Raw genomic sequence first — 16,687 nt, forward strand, 5'->3', positions numbered from 1 at the left:
CAAGTAGAATGTTCATTTGCATTTGGATTAATCTTACTGTTTGATTTGTATTCTTTTAAGGTCTATGTATTTATTTTCGATTTTTTTTAAACTGGGGCCCATATTTAGACCAGTTTTTAAAAATTTAAATTTTGGAGCTCCTAAAAAAATTAGTTTTTTTTTGAAAGAAATATGTACTTTTTATTTACTTTATAATATTTGTAGTAAAGAGTAATCTTTGAAATATATTATTGAACATTGAAACTTTCAGTTATATACATTGTTTGAAAATGAGAACGAAAATAAAAGTGGTAGCCCATATTTAAACCTTTTCCTCTACTCGCGGACATAACATTAATGGTATAGAATAAACGTGATTATTTGTCACTGTTGGTGAGCGACAGAATTGCAGGCGGCTGTGTGTGCATGTACGGTACTTAGTCAAAATACGTTGAGGAGAATTTTGCTGGCGTTAAAATGATGTTGGTGACGGTCTATGTGGATAGCCCTTATATCAACTATGTTTAAAAGTTTAAAAAATAGTTCATCCCTCAGACCTTCGGTAATTGGATACTATAATGCCGCCCAGATACATCTACAAAGTTCTTTTTTTTTTATGCTTTCATGCGTAACAACCAAAAGCACCCAGACGTCTAAACCACTTTTCTCTTATCAACACGGAATAAATTCAATTTCTTTACCTTTTTTTTAAAAAAAAAAAGTGTTGGTTATCAATTTGATAACATAAAATTGGCGATAGTAGAGCGGGAATGCAGTGAAATGAGAATTAAATGGATTCCTCTTCCCCTAGAATCAATTTCGAAGCTCTCCTATGAAGTGTTCCCCCTTTTCTCCTCCCCCGTCCTCTATACTATAATTCAAGTTTATGATTTTTGACTTTGTTGTCGAATGTTTCGACGATGCACTGCCCACCCTTCTCTGTTTTTTTTTTTTTTTAATGTAGCTGTAAAAGATGTATATAAATTGCAGGTAGATATAATTTATTACCAATAACTTTTTTCCAAACGTATTCAAACCCAATGTATGTTAAATTGAAGAAAATTAACTTTTTACTGTTCTTTTGACACGTTTAAAACGTACCTAACGGCACTTGGAAGCAGGGTCTGTTTTAGCTTTTAACCGTGTTTTAAAATCCAATATAAGAAACGCGTGTTATAAGAATATCAGAAATTACTTTTTTTTAAAAAATAGTGTTTTGGAAATATTCCCACGTTACTGAAACCTCATAGAGCTTCCGTGTGCTACTCTTCTTTTCAGACATTAAGCCATTTGGACAGAATTTATTGCCGACAATATGCACAATAGAATTCACTAGAGGCAAACTCTGTGCGTTTTATCCGATTAAAGCCGTATGTTGAATATACTGTATACATATATATATAAAACATATACACATTCGCACACATACAAATACACATGTGAATGTGTATGTAAAGAGGATGGAGGGAGATGAGAAACCGATATGGAACTACTACAGCAACAAAAGAACTAGATTCGTCAGTGGATGGTAACATCTGATGTATCGAGTTGCGCCGGATGGGAATTTCGTCGGTTAGGCTGAATAGTTTCGAGCGATCAGTCGTTTAGAAGGGATGTAATGCCTCACCATTTTACGTTCATCTGTTGTCCCCTTCCCTTTCTCATCTTCTTTGAGAAGAATATGGAGATTCCACACTCCTCACGCGCGGACATAGAAATTCAGTCCTCCTTCTTGTCGTCGTCAAGTGACGTCAATGTAGAGCAATTCTTACGCCCATTTCGCAACTTTTTTTTTTATGATATAGGGGAACGGACGCACTTTTAGTTTCAATGCATACTTTCTATCCTACCCCACTGTATGTACACCCTATATTCCACCCAAGAAAGAAACTGAGACCATCACCGGCTGCCCGGAATGTGATTGGTTTCTACACAAAAATGGATACCTCCTGGAGATCTATATAACATTGGTGACTCATTTCAACTTAATCTGACAGAATTCACTCTGATAGCAATTAACTTTTACTGGGACTATCTTCCTTCTCTCAGCACCCCTCTCGTCGCTTCATCTCATTCATCTTTACTCATCTTTCATTCTGTCCTTGCGAATTTCCGTCCTCTGTGTGACTGAGGGTGTGTGTGTGTGTTCGTCATCAATACAGTGAAGGAAAAACTTTGTAATTGAAATGCACAAGAGGTTTTCTCCGTCATTGGTAATGCAGTGCGCACTCTAACACACGCTTTACCCCAGCTGATAACAATACAATACAACAATAGGAGGATTAAGAATTCTCATGTTACCTCGCGCCTCTTCTATATCATCAAGGATTTTACTATTGATTCAACACTCAACGTACAGTGTATAGTCAAATATTATACAATTTGCAGCTGTATTTTCCAGTCTTTTTTTTTTTCTGTATAGACTGCCGAGTGCCGAGCTAGCACTAAAAAACGGTAAATTTTTAAAGGAAAACGAGCTTTAAATATATTTTTTAAAACTACCTTATTATTGGCGTATAAATGGGTCCAAAGATGAGACACATACTAATCTGTAATTCTCATTGAAGTGAACGATAACCTCCCTCATGACTAAGTGGTTTGCGCACGCGCATTTGGGTTCGATTCCCGGCGACAGCTCATGAGGTTCGGATTCCACGTTAAGCTGTAAATCCACGTCTCATATAGCCTCATTGTTGAACGGGACGCTAAACTGAAAATCAAATCAAATGAACTAAACAATTAATTGATTTTGAGTTTAGCGTCCCTTTCAGCAGCGAAGCTATATGAGATGTGGACCTATAGTTAAAGACATGAAGTTTTCGTTTTAACGATAACATCGAAAACTTGAAAAGGGCAAAGTTTATAAATATACCTAAATATATGATAGAAGGCTGTCTTGGTGTTTTTAAATCGCGAAATAACGCGAATTTGGTACTTTTTTCAAAATAACACCGAAATGCACTGCATAAAGCGATAGATTCGCGAAATCGCCATGTTGATCGGTAATACTAATAAAATAATACAAGTTTCCTTTACAACAAAATGTGATTCACAGAAGACCGTCAGTTCTGTAATTTTTATATCGGTTGATTAGTGAAAATTTGCCCATGAGATTTTGCTGTCTGTGCTCTTGAAGCAATATCTTTGCCAGCTTCCAACGTTGATTCTGAAATATATTTTTCAGAATACAACTTTGTAGTTACGGTACGGAAGCAAAATCTTAAAGAAGAAAGTGTGGAAATATTGACAATTTTGTCCTCCCTGAAAAATAAGAAAAGTTGAAGAAACGATAAATTCGCCATTAACTGAAAATCTGTGTTGATAATGATATGAATTGCGCTTTAAATAAGTATATTGTGAACTGATTTTCTTGAAGTGAAAAAATTTTTAAGAAACACTATGCTATGAATTGTGTTTTACATAGGTACATTGTGAATTGATGGTTTTTTGAAGTGAAGAAAATGTTAAGAAACACTGCAGTATGGTTTATGTATTTCAAATCATATAATTAAATAAATCTAAGTTTAGGAGGGATATCGAGACATTTTTTTCTCAGATGGTAAGTTTAAAACTATAATTTATTCTTTTAAATTTAAGATATCAAAATTTAAAACTATTCGTTTAACTTTAAAATTATATTTTATTTTAATTAGCTTTCAGAGACCACTTTCTCTGTTTACAATATACTTGCATTTCAAAACTATTACAGAATAAAGCAAATAACCCCTATTTGTTTGTATTAAATCGCGAAAAATTCCACCGATTTTGGGCAAAAAATAACACCGATTTCAGGAATAAAATAAAACGTAAACTTCACGTCCCCCTACCTATAGTTTAACGTGGGGTACAAAACACACGAACTCCCGCTGGGGATCGAACCCAGGTCTCCCATGCCAAAGACGCGTGTGCTAACCGCTTAGCTACCAAGGAACTCTTTGAACTGGACGAAGTGATATGCATTAGTGAATCCTCATGCGTAGTCTTCGAGAAAAATATTTTCTGTAAACCTAAAAATATGATGTATAATAACCACGACTTCTATTGAGCTGAAGCTAACATGAAGTATATCCTCATGAAGCTTTTCATTGACAACAGTTAGAAGTAAGACGACAGTATACAATATGGTAATGAGATACTTTTGTGTAGCCCAAAATACAGCATGGTAATGAGATACTTTTGTATAGCCCAAAATACAGCATGGTAATGAGATACTTTTGTATAGCCCAAAATACAGCATGGTAATGAGATACTTTTGTATAGCCCAAAATGCAGCATGGTAATGAGATACTTTTGTACAGCCCAAAATACAGCATGATAATAAGATACTTTTGTATAATTCAAAATTATGATTAACTCCCAAACTTTAATTTTTGTTTAACTATAACATTGTCGAGGAATGGGACATACATCAGTCGATAGAACACAACAAGCTTAACAAGAAATAATTAGATAGAAAAATGCTTGAAGATAAGTTCTCATGCGCAGTTTTCAAGAAAATCGAGAGTCTAAATTTTATGGCGCTAAAAGCTATGTTCATTGTTAATAATGATAAATGGAACGGATTCTTTTATCTGTGTGTTATATTTCAGGAATTTCGGCCAGCTATATGCTACTGCTTTGGTTGTATGAAGTTTTAGGAGTTAATTTTGGGCTATATAGAAGTATCTCATTACCATACTGTGTATTGTCGTTTTACTTCTAACTGTCGTCACTAACAAAAGCTTCTTGTCATCGTCACTTCTAATATTTTTTGTTCATTGAAATTAGTGAGCAAAGTCTTTTTTAACGTCCTGTGATTATGAATCGAGGGTAAGGGAGATAGTGATGATGATAATGATAGTAAATCAAATTATAGAATGAAGATAATGAGAGGAAAGGGGAGAACTCTGAGAAAACAACACACGTTGTTTACCCAACACGAAATCGACTTAGTGTGAGCTGGGATCAATTCAATTCAAAGACACGATATACTGTAGCTCTACCACTGAAACAACTTCAAACAATTAAAACCACTATATTTAAGGGCACGAGTTTTTCGCAATGCACGATAAAGCGAAATGCGTCAGAATTAAGTAATTTTCAGTTTCTTGACATTTTATGATATTCTCAGTGTTAATTTCAATGGTTTCCGTTGCGCAATAAAACTCGAAATTGGCAGTTTTGCACGAAATTTCTAACAATATACGATATAACACGAAATTTTAAAAATACGTTTCCATTAATTTAAAAACGCCACTTTTCTGCTAATGGAAAGGTAGAACGTGGCATGAACGGTGCATTTTAGTGATTCGGACTCGGCTATAGAGAACATGTTGCGCATTAGCTATCACCATCACAGCTGATTGGGAGGTCCGAAGTGATGATTGTTTGAAGTTTGTTGTAAATGCATTTACATATGTGTGACTTCCAACAAGCAATGCCAATTGTGAGAGTTTTTCTTTTCAAGTATGGAGTGATGATAAGTGACATGATGAAGGACAACAATGATGGAGGAAAATGTGGAAACTTGTAACATGTTTATGTCTAATGCTTAAACTTGTGCCTATGTGTTTTCAGAAGACAGCAAAACTTTCCTACTCATAGTAAGTTTAGTTACTGGGTTTCCCTCGGTTTGATTTTAAAAATATAATTTTCTATAAGTGAAATTTACAATGTCAAGTGCAATATTCAGTGTATTTAGATTTTAGGTAATTAATGGTTTATTTCTTACAATGAAAGCTATCCAACTCCTCGACGAGTATCGCATTGTAACTTGCACAAGTGGAAGGACATATTGAAAGATGGAAATAGGCTTACTCTTACAATTCGCAACGTCGTTGAACCGGAAGTAGAATGATTGTTCTCCCATAGCCCCTGAAAGTTATGTACTCTGGTCATACATGCCAGAATGGAGTACGATACGATACACGGATCGTAAGTTCCAAGGGAATACGTTTACCCGCTGGAGAAAAGGGACAGGCTGAAAACACAACACAAAACGGCTTTCTATGATTATTTTTATTGTTATTAGTACGATTATTATTATTATTATTATTATTATTATTATTATTATTATTATTTAGTAGTAGTAGTACTAGTAGTAGTAGTAATATGAGCAGTATGATGAGTAAAGATAATAATAATGAGAAGACGACGACAACAAATGTACTGTTTGGCCCGTTCAGTAACGAAGGACTTCGGCCCGTCTTGAGTGTCCTCTAGCAGTGATATAAAAGTTTCAGAATCCAGGGATAACCGTACCCCAGCCGAGATTCGAAGTCAGGCCCCTTGAGTCGCTGGCTTGATGCCTCAATCCTCACGAACACGAGGTCTGCAAGAAAAAGAAATAGCACAGGACAGAGTTTCTTAACCTGGGGGTCGCGAAGATAAGTGAAAGAGATAAATATAATTAGAATCTAATATCGGAAAATATTTTTTAAATAATTATTATTTTAAATTTTGTTCTGATAGACAATTTTTATTTGTATACATACTGTCAAGAACAAAAGATTGGTCTACTAAACATTTTCAACAGATGCAGAGTTGGTTAAAAATCAATTTAAATGGAAAAGGTACGATATGAAACTAATGAGAAAAGCAATACCAGAAGAATGTAATTGCATTTTATTTTTTTTTTTTTTATCATATGACCCAAAATTGAGGGAGTTACGAAGTTTTTAAATTTTCAAACGGCCTCCATTTTGAAATAGAATGAAGATCGGATTCGATTTTTGTAATATGAACGAACGGACCAAATTTGGTTTTAATCCATTCGCTTTTAGGGAAATTACTTTATCCACTCACTGTATACAAGAAATATATTCTACTATTATAGAAATAGATGCATATCGTGAGATCTCTGCAATAGGTACATTAAAAATTCGGCACAAGCTTTTTACAAACCAGAAATTATACAGTGGTCGCTGGCAAGAGAATGTGATAATATGGGGGTCGTGAATGGAATTAGGTTAAGAACAGTGGAATAGGATGATGATGATGATGATTATTATTATTATTATTATTATTATTATTATTATTTCTTTGTCGTCATATTATTGCCGACTTCATGTTCGTGTTGGTTGAGGAGTCAAGCCAGCGTTCAAGGGTTCCGACTTCGAATTAGGGCTGGGTTATGATTGTTTGTGGATTTTAAAACGTTCATAGCAATGCTAGGGGCTGAATTATTTCGTTAATGAACGGGCCAAACAATACATTTGTCTTCTTCTTCTTCTCATTATTATTATCTTTACTCATCATACTGCTCATATTACTAATACTAATCATGCTACTATTACTACTACTACTACTACTACTACTACTACTAATAATAATAATAATAATAATAATAATAATAATAATAATAATAATAATAATCGTAGAAAGCCATAATCATTGTATACTGTACCGAACTAAGTGAAAATACATTAGTGATAATAAATGCCTACCTTATTATTCATGTTTCGTGGAGTTCCTCCTTACTGCGTCAAGAATCATTTTATTTGAAACTGTTTTGTGTAAATTTTGACAGCTAATTTTCACGTTTAGCTCAACAAAATTTTGACCATCAGAAATTTTGTTGACATTCTGCTACTATCATCTGATCGTGAAGCTTCCATTACACTAGACACTCGTTCGATACAAAGATGCATTACTGATTGGTATAGCAAGAATATACTGCATTATTTTAACAAGATTTAGTGTAACTCCTTTCTCGAAATTTGCGCTTCAAAACTTGCTATATTATTATCCTTCCTGCCAAGATTTGATATTACAGCTTTTGAAACAAAAAATAATTTTTCTGTCTATTTCCATAGAAACTAATTTTAAGTTTCATATCCATTTGTGTCAAATCATTTAATGTTGAATTGCGCAATAATACACTCGCAACAATGAAAAGTAATTAAACATAATTTTTGCTACAATAAAAAGTGAAGATAAAAATGTCGTATATTTGGGAGTTCAATAGCGTTTTAGTTCAGGAATGCAAACACCAGAAGGACAGGTTATCCATTAAATAAAGGGAAGGAAAGAAACGAGAAGGAAATTAAAGTGGAAGAGTTTTCATAAAGTACAACATTCTTCTAAATTACACTTGCAATAGCTGCTAACTCCCATGCATCGTACACATTATAAGCAATACACTAAAAGGATGATGTGTCTATTGGAGGAACAATTCAGAGAAAGAAAAATTCTTCCTCCGAGAGATTATTCTGTACTAAGACAAAGTAGAGCAATAACATTATATATCTCTCTGATTCTTTCGAATTCTTAACAGTATTCTTATAACTTCAATTATGTGCTATGACTTTTGTTCTTTGAAATAATGTACTTGATTGTTGTTTAATTTCCTCATACAACGTTTGATAAAATTCCTCAAATTCTGAATGTAGTTTCTTTCGGCGTCAACGTTGCGCCATCCCTGCGCAACATTCAATAATTGTGCATTAATAGGATCTATGGTTAAAAATAATGAACATTCCCTTTTAACTGACTTCGATCCAACATTCTGTTCTCGAGTTGATTTTTTTCTTTTTCTTTTTTTTTCTTTTTTCTTTTTTTTTCTTTTGCATTCTTTTGAAATTTTCGTCTGGCCATAGCACCGAAACGAAGCACTTTTGAACCTAGGTTGTTCTATACTTTTTTATCTTTTCTTGGTGTCAGGAATCACCTCCCAAACGTTGTCGGTGTTTGTTTTGAAACATTCTGTATAAACGGGTCGAATTGAGAACCACCTTTTTCTTAAGTTACATTAGACATTTATTATACATTAAATGGCCCACTTTCTAAAATTATTATACAGTAAATAGTCTACTTTCTAACATTATTATACATTAAATGGTCTACTTTCTAAGATTATTATACATTAGATCATCTACTTTCTAAAATTATTATACATGAAATAGTCTACTTTCTAAAATTATTATGCATGAAATAGTCTCTAAACTTATTATTCATGAAATAGTCTACTTTCTGAAATTATTATACGTGAAATGGTCTACTTTCTAAAATTATTATACATGAAATAGTCTACTTTCTAAAATTATTATACGTGAAATGGTCTACTTTCTTAAATTGTTATACATTATTCCACTTTCTAAAATTAGTATATATGAAATAGTCTACTTTCTAAAATTATTATATATTAGATGATCTACTTTCTAAAATTATTATACATTAGATAATCTACTTTCTAAAATTATTATTCATTAAATAAACTATTGTTCAAAATTCTTATATACAAGTATTAAATGCCATACTTCAAAATTATCATATTGTTTCTTGTTTAGTTTATGTATAGGAGATGTGGTGCAAAGTATAGTGAATACCCTTAAAAGCTTGTGTATATGAAAGGACGCTTCTATTATTATGGCAGGTCTGATTCCTTTATTTCGACGAATTTAACAGAATCACGTGATACACAGTTTCATCAAATTCAATTAAAATGATTTCAACCCTGCCTTATGTGCAGTATTTATAGAAGCAAGTTTAGCTGTTAGTACATTAATGCAAATCCTGTTAATGCTATATATAATAAGGCTATAGCTCCATTTGTCAACTGTCACATTTCCATTGTTAAAAGCAAGGACTAGTCAGTCACTAAGCCGTTGCAGTGTACAGATAAAACAGCAAAGGGTTCAACGAAATATTGTTTCTATGCAGTACGAAAAGAGGGGATAATATTTAGTGTATATGACGGATATAACCAGGAATGACTTTTGAAAAGGAAAGCAAAAACTATTGTTATAACTATATATTTTTAAAAAAGAAAAGTCAACTGTTTCGAATCTAATCCATTTTCATGGTATAGTTGAAAAAAATATCCTTTCATACCACTGAATGTAGTATAATACAGATTAGGCTGATTATATTTATAAGATTAAAGTCTCTCATCTCTTTTAGGGTGGAAACAGAATAAATTGAGAGGAATGGCATTTACTAAACGTCTAGTGAATACACAGTTCTACGTATGTGCACACTTCTTACATATTTATTCCATAAAATTATCATACACGTTACTAAGATTTATAGGGTGTACTGCGTTTCACTTTCTACAAAAAAAAAAAAAAAAAAAAAACTAATATTACATAAAGGTAGACATAAATAAACAATGCCATTTTTGCTAACCATAATTCTATTAGATATTGCTATGTTCCTTCAGAAAATTATTTAAAGGCTTATGCAGTCATACCAGCAGCGCACGCAAGGGAGGTTCAGGTTTACTCCTCCCCTTTCAGCAAGATGTGATGGAAAAATAAACATTTACTATATTATGACACACACACACACACACAATATTATATATATATATATATATATATATATATATATATATATATATATATATATATATATATATATATATATATAGGGCGTTTCAAAACAACATCGACAACGTTTGGGAGGTGATTTCTGACACTAAGATAAGACTGAAATGAAACTATAGACTAACCTGGGTGCACAAATGCTCCCTTTCGAAAATATCGGCTGCCCAAAACATGAAAAAAATTAACTTTAAAGATCCATAGCTCCTATTCTATGGGACCTTGGGTCAAGACTTCACTTAGGAATTAGTATGTGCCCTACCCAAATATGTAAGTTTCAGAATCCTGCGGTACTTCCGCAACAAGTTTTATAGAGGTAGTTGGTGAGTACCGGTACTTCAAATTATATGGCCGTAGCCAAATTCACCCAATAAAAATTGCTTCGTGAGTACCATAGGATTCTGAAACATATTTTTCGATAGAACACATACTAGTTCCTAAGTAAAAGTCTTGACCTGACTACGGTAGGTCCCATAGTTTTGGAGCTATGGACCTTTAAAGTTAATTTTTTCGGGATACGGACAAAATCTCACGGCCGAAACATCGCCGCCCAAAATCTCGCCGGCCAAAACCTCGCGGGACAAAATCTCGCCGGGCCAAATCCTCGCGTGGCCAAAATCTCGCTGGGCCAAAACCTCGCGTTGCTAAAATCTCGCCGGGCCAAAACTTAACCACCCAAAACATCGCGTGGCCAAAACCTCGCCGCGAATGAAACTTTTCTTTAAAATGTATCCAATGAGTTTCTTAATATGCAATTCCACATTACAAATAATAATAATAATAATAATAAGAAGAAGAAGAAGAAGAAGAAGAAGAAAAAGAAGAAGAAGATGATGATGATACAAAACTGTGTGCATGGGCTTTCTCGGGTTATTCCTGTTTCCTCCCACTTTCTTTATTCGATCATTTCCTTCATCCTTGTCATTTACGTCTCCTTTAACCTACAGGACATAATCAAGGGACGTCGTAAAAACATATATTATTTCATACTTTCATAAATGTTATTAGATTTTTGTTAAAATTTTAAGTTTTTGGATGTTCCAAAGTTCACGAAACTAACCCCGTTAGTTGTCATTACTTTCCTTATGCAGACTTTCTTTCCCTATAACCAGTTTAAAAACATCCTGTCGCCCTACCTTCACATTGAAATCCTCTAATACAGAAATAGAATTTTCATATGGTATCGCGGGACTTGGTCAAATACCCGTGATACTTCTTCTGAAACAGCGTCTTTTATACCGTCATCCTTATCATCTGTTGGAACATTTACATTTTGGTCAGGCGAGATTTTGGGTATGGCGATATTTTGCGGCGCGATATTTTGGAAGACGAGGTTTTGGCAAGGCGAGGTTTTGGCCCGGCGAGATTTTGGCCCGCGAGGTTTTGGATGGCGAGGTTTTGGCCAGGCGAGATTTTGTCCCGCGACGTTTTGGGCGGCGAGGTTTTGGCCAGGCGAGATTTTGTCCCGCGAGGTTTTGGGCGGTGAGGTTTTGGCCCGGCGAGATTTTGAGCAGCGAGGTTTTGGGAGGCGAGGGTTTGGCCAGGCGAGATTTTGGTCCGCGAGGTTCTGGCCGCGAGGTTTTGTACCCAAACCATTTTTTTTTTTTTTTATTTTCGGCAGCCTATAACTCCGAAAGGAAGCATTTTTGCACCCAGGTTGGTCTTTTGTTGGTGTCAAGAATCACCTCCCAAACGTTGTCGGTGTTGTTTTGAAACACTAAATATAATTCTGCTTTTCAGCAGGTCCTGGGACTAATGAGGATTTTTTTTTTAAAGGTTTGGGTCTGGAAGTGTTTCTTCCATATTTCTTTATCTTCTGCTTCCTCTTTTAAAACTCAATATTTTCTTCTATTTTTCAAATCATTTATCAATTGAGTTGTTCTTCTTCTTCCTAGCTGTCACTTTCCTTCCATCTACCCTCCTATGGGGCTATGAAGACGATGATTTTTTCTTAAGATGTGTTCAATCTAATTGGCCTTACTACGAAGGATGCTGACTAAAAGCGTTCTCTTCTCTCCTATCTGTTTTAAAACATCTTCGTCTGTTACTTTTTCTGTCCATTTTATCTTCTCCAGCTTCTTCCAACGTCAGATTTTGAAGCTGTCTAAATATTTCTTCTCTAACTTCCGTATTGTTCGAATGTTCCGTACCATTACTCAGACAAACTGGTTATGTCACTGATGAATCTTGTTGGCATTTGGGGGATCACGATTAAATTCCCTACAAAACGCACCTTGAACTGTAATAACTTATTTACAACTAGCAAACTGCAAAACACAAAATACCTCTGTTGAGAAGTAGCCATCTTTGTTAATACCGCTACCAAGCACAAACAACTAAAAGCTATTTGCATGCTTGCGTACAACTAAAACTATCTTTGTTGCTCTTTAATTTGAGCCTACAAACAACTCTGTACACTTCATCTAAGTGGTAATATAGAGAAATCAAACTGCTATATTCATTTATGTACAGAGCCTCCATAGCTAAGCGGTTAGCGTACGCGCCTTTGGCGTGAGAGGCCTGGGTTTGATTCCCGGCGGAGCTCATGTGGTTCAGATTCCACGTTAATCAGGAGGTCCACGTCTCATGTAGCCTCGCTGCTGAACGGGACGTTAAACCCAAAATCAACTCAACTCATTTATGTACACCCGGTATTCTGTAAGTGCTTAACTACTTTCTCAATCTTTTCAAAATAGGGAAGGAAATTATATTATTATTATTATTATTATTATTATTATTATTATTATTATTATTATTATTATTATTATTATTATTATTATAAAAACTCCTATTACTCCTGATACTAAGTTATTCTACTTAACGGATACTGAAATGTAAAGCGAAATATTTTTATCTGCACAGAAATAGTGTAACTTTTTCTCTTTTATTTGTTTTGTTTATCATTATGTTGCTTAAACAGTTTTGCTCAGTTAGCATTAGCTCAGGCGTAAATCGTAAATTTGAAAAAGTAGCAAGTTTATTTCGGTACTTACTTCTCAGTAGAATTAAAAGAAAAAAAAACTGCTTCGTCCTGACATGGGCTACTTAATGCCATATTCAACTTCAGAATATTCATCTTTCCTAATAATATTCATTTATTATCAGTATGATTATTTATTATGTAATACTAACTATTAATTAGTTAATTCCTTTATAGTATTACATTGTTTAGTCGAAAAGTTTAATCTGATCATAGCACACTATATATTTCAATCAGTAACATCAAGGGGGGGGGGGCGGGGGCAAGATTATCCACTGACAAACTTTCCATCTTTTTTTGTTAAAATAATTAATTACTCTTTGAAGAAGTAGTTGAATAAATTTGCGTAATATTCATTAATTTCATATTTTCCAGACTAAATGATTATTGCATTGAGGTGTCGCTTTATTTGGATACATTAATTTTTTTTCAACTTTAGAAATATTAAAACGTATTTAGAATAGTGTTTGTAATCACTTAATACAGTAGACTTCCAAGTATCCGGCTCGCGACAATCCGGCCTCCGTATTATCCGGCCTATTTTTCTTTTATCGTAATTAAATGAGGAAGATAAGGCGTTGTATTGGCAACATTGGAAGCAACGGCATTGGAAGCGGGCATCTTTCTAAAAAAAAGTACTGGAGAGGTTTGAGAAAAGCCTTCGGGTCTCATCTAAACGAAGGGAAAATCCCAACCTACACCTCCTCGCAGGAGAAAGCAGGCAACGTCTTAGGCGGCTAACGTAGATGGGGACCGACCAACTCTAGTAAAAAGGAGTCAGCCTCTACCAAGTGCCAACGGCCTTTAATGAGGGCGGATGAGTGGGTGGAGGTCGGAGGGTAGAACCTGTTTATCTCAGGTGTGCCCTCGGAAACTATGCGAACTATATTTCGACCCAACCCCCGCCGCTCTCTGACAGAGGAAACCCTCCCTTTGCTTAGGGAAAAGAAGTGAATGACCTCAGCTGTGTTGCCAATTTGTCATTCTGTCGTTTGGTCTTGATGAGTGAAGATCGTAGGCTACCTAGAGTGGCTAACGAGACAGAGCACAGCGAAGCAGAGTGATATAATTCATTGTGGCAACGCTTCCGCATCCAACAATTGAAAGATCTCGCCCGCAGCAACCTGTCCCTCCTCGTTCGAGGGAGGTACGGAAAATCACATATCGATAGCAGCGCCAGCAAGGGCACAGTTGAGATAGAAAGGCTCTACATCTTGCCCTTAGGAGGGGAAACTGTCCTAAAAGGCGGATGAACCACAAGGTGGTCAACGGCTTGGAGATGTACTACCACATCATCTTTTCCCAGAAGGGACGAAGGAGAAGAATAAATAAATATGATGGTTCTTCCTGAGGTAAAAAGTTCCGGAGCTAAATTAGTCCTCCGTTCAGATCTCCGGGTGGGGACTACTCCGGGAAGAATCATTACAGGAGAAAATATTATTATTATTATTATTATTATTATTATTATTATTATTATTATTATTATTATTATTATTATTTCAGCATAGAACCTGGAACGTACGGACTTCAAAACGTATGGATAAATTTGAAAATTTAAAAGTGGAAATGGACAAATGTAAAGTGAACATAATGGGCTTAAGTGAAGTGAGATGACCAGGAAAAGGTGAGACAGTATCGGGAAATTACAAGATATTCTATTCGGGGTGCGTCAAGGCCGAGAATGGTGTCGCGATAGCAATGAAGAACGAAGTAGCAACAAGTGTGACCAAAGTGGAACGCTGCAGTGACCGCTTGATGTTTGTAGAACTAAGTGCAAAACCAGTAGATATTGTGGTAGTACAAGTATATATGTCAACAACAGACCATGATGGCAATGAAGTAGAAGTGCTGTATGTTGAGATTAACGACATATTGCACCAGGAGGGAAGAGGTTAAGTCAACGCCATAGTAATGGGAGACTTCAACAGCGTAGTAGGAGAAGGAGCTGCGAATAAGGTAGTGGGACAATTTGAACTAGGTAGAAGAAATAAACGAGGCCAAATGCTTATCGACTTCTGTAGGCAGGATGATCTGGTGGTGATGAACACGTGGTTTAAGAAAAGAAAAACCAGCTGTACACATGGAAAAGTCCAGGATATAAGAAACACTACCAAATCGATTACATTCTTGTGAAGCAGCGTTTCAGGAATAGTGTACGAGACATGAAGACACTACCGGGAGCGGATATCGATTCGGATCACAACCTTCTAGTGGCGGAAGTGCAAACCTCGTTAAAGACAATCAAGATAAATGGGAGGAGAAACCGAAAATGGAACTTAGAGAGACTAAGAAGTATGGAAAGTGATATGAAAGAAGAGATTGAAGAAAAATCTGTGTGATTGGCGATATAGTAGACAATGTAGAAAATAGTCGGGGAAGAGTTAAACAGATTCTGCTTGACATACTTCACAACATTGGCAAGATGGAAAAAGTAGCGAGAAAAGCGTGCGTAACTGAAGCGATGCTTAAGAAGATGGAAGAATGCAGAAGGGCGAAAAGCACGGACATGAAAGAATACAGAAGGCTGAATAATGAATTGAGAAGAGAGACGGACAAAACCAAAGAAAGGTACATGGGACAGGTATGTGAAGAAATAATGGAACTTCAACGGCGCGGCAGATATGATCTGATGTATCAAAAAGCACAACAATTAGGAGGAAAAGCTAACAAATGCATACGCACATTTGGAATCGAAAATCAACAAGGTCATGTAGTCACTGACTATCAAAAAATTCTTAAAGTTGGGAAGAGTATATAAAAGATCTGTATGACCAAAAGAACCGCCCTCAAGATATTGTGATCGAAGCATAGAAGAGGTGGATGATGAAGAAAAAGAACCCAGCATATTAGAAAGTGAAGTGGTATGAGCCATCAAGGACATTCGAAGGAGTAAGGCCACTGGAGATGATGACATACCAGCAGATCTGCTAAAGGAAATAGGAGACAATGCAAAGAGTATTGATCTCACTTATTATCAAGATCTATCTGAGTGGAGAACGGCCAAAGGCTTTTCTTGATGTTACAATGATTGCATTACCCAAGAAAAATGAAGCAAAGAAGTGAAGCGATCATAGAACCATTAGCCTTATTTCCCACACTGGAAAGATAATTGCTCGCATACTGAACAGACGACTGTTGGACGAAGATCAGTTCGGATTCCGGAAAGGAAAAGTCACCAGAGATGCCATTGGGTTGATGAGAATTATCTCAAAACTAGTTCACGACGTAAAAAAAGAATTGTGTTTGTGTTTCATAGACTGGCAAAAAAGCTTCCGACAGGATCAATTGGACGAAACTTTTGCAAAGAGAAATAGGGGTCATTTGGAGAGACCGACGGCTCATTCGCAACCTGCACATTGGACAACGAGTCAAGTTGCGCTTGAGCGAAGGAGAAACCGATAGTGTGGAGATTGGAAGAGGAGTCAGA

The 16,687-nt window shown here is 35.5% G+C and overlaps 2 long non-coding RNA genes across 3 annotated transcripts in view; one reads left to right on the top strand and one right to left on the bottom strand.

Annotated features, from left to right (window-relative positions):
• Positions 1–16,687, bottom strand: part of LOC145671881 (uncharacterized) — a 516,485-nt gene that overhangs the window by 306,162 nt on the left and 193,636 nt on the right. The gene's annotated exons all lie outside the window — the stretch shown is intronic.
• The window catches only part of LOC145671882 (uncharacterized), a 164,169-nt gene that overhangs the window by 862 nt on the left and 146,620 nt on the right, over positions 1–16,687 (top strand). The gene's annotated exons all lie outside the window — the stretch shown is intronic.

Source organism: Thermobia domestica, chromosome 15, assembly GCF_964235325.1.
Source record: "Thermobia domestica chromosome 15, izTheDome1.hap1.1, whole genome shotgun sequence".
Taxonomy (NCBI): domain Eukaryota; kingdom Metazoa; phylum Arthropoda; class Insecta; order Zygentoma; family Lepismatidae; genus Thermobia; species Thermobia domestica.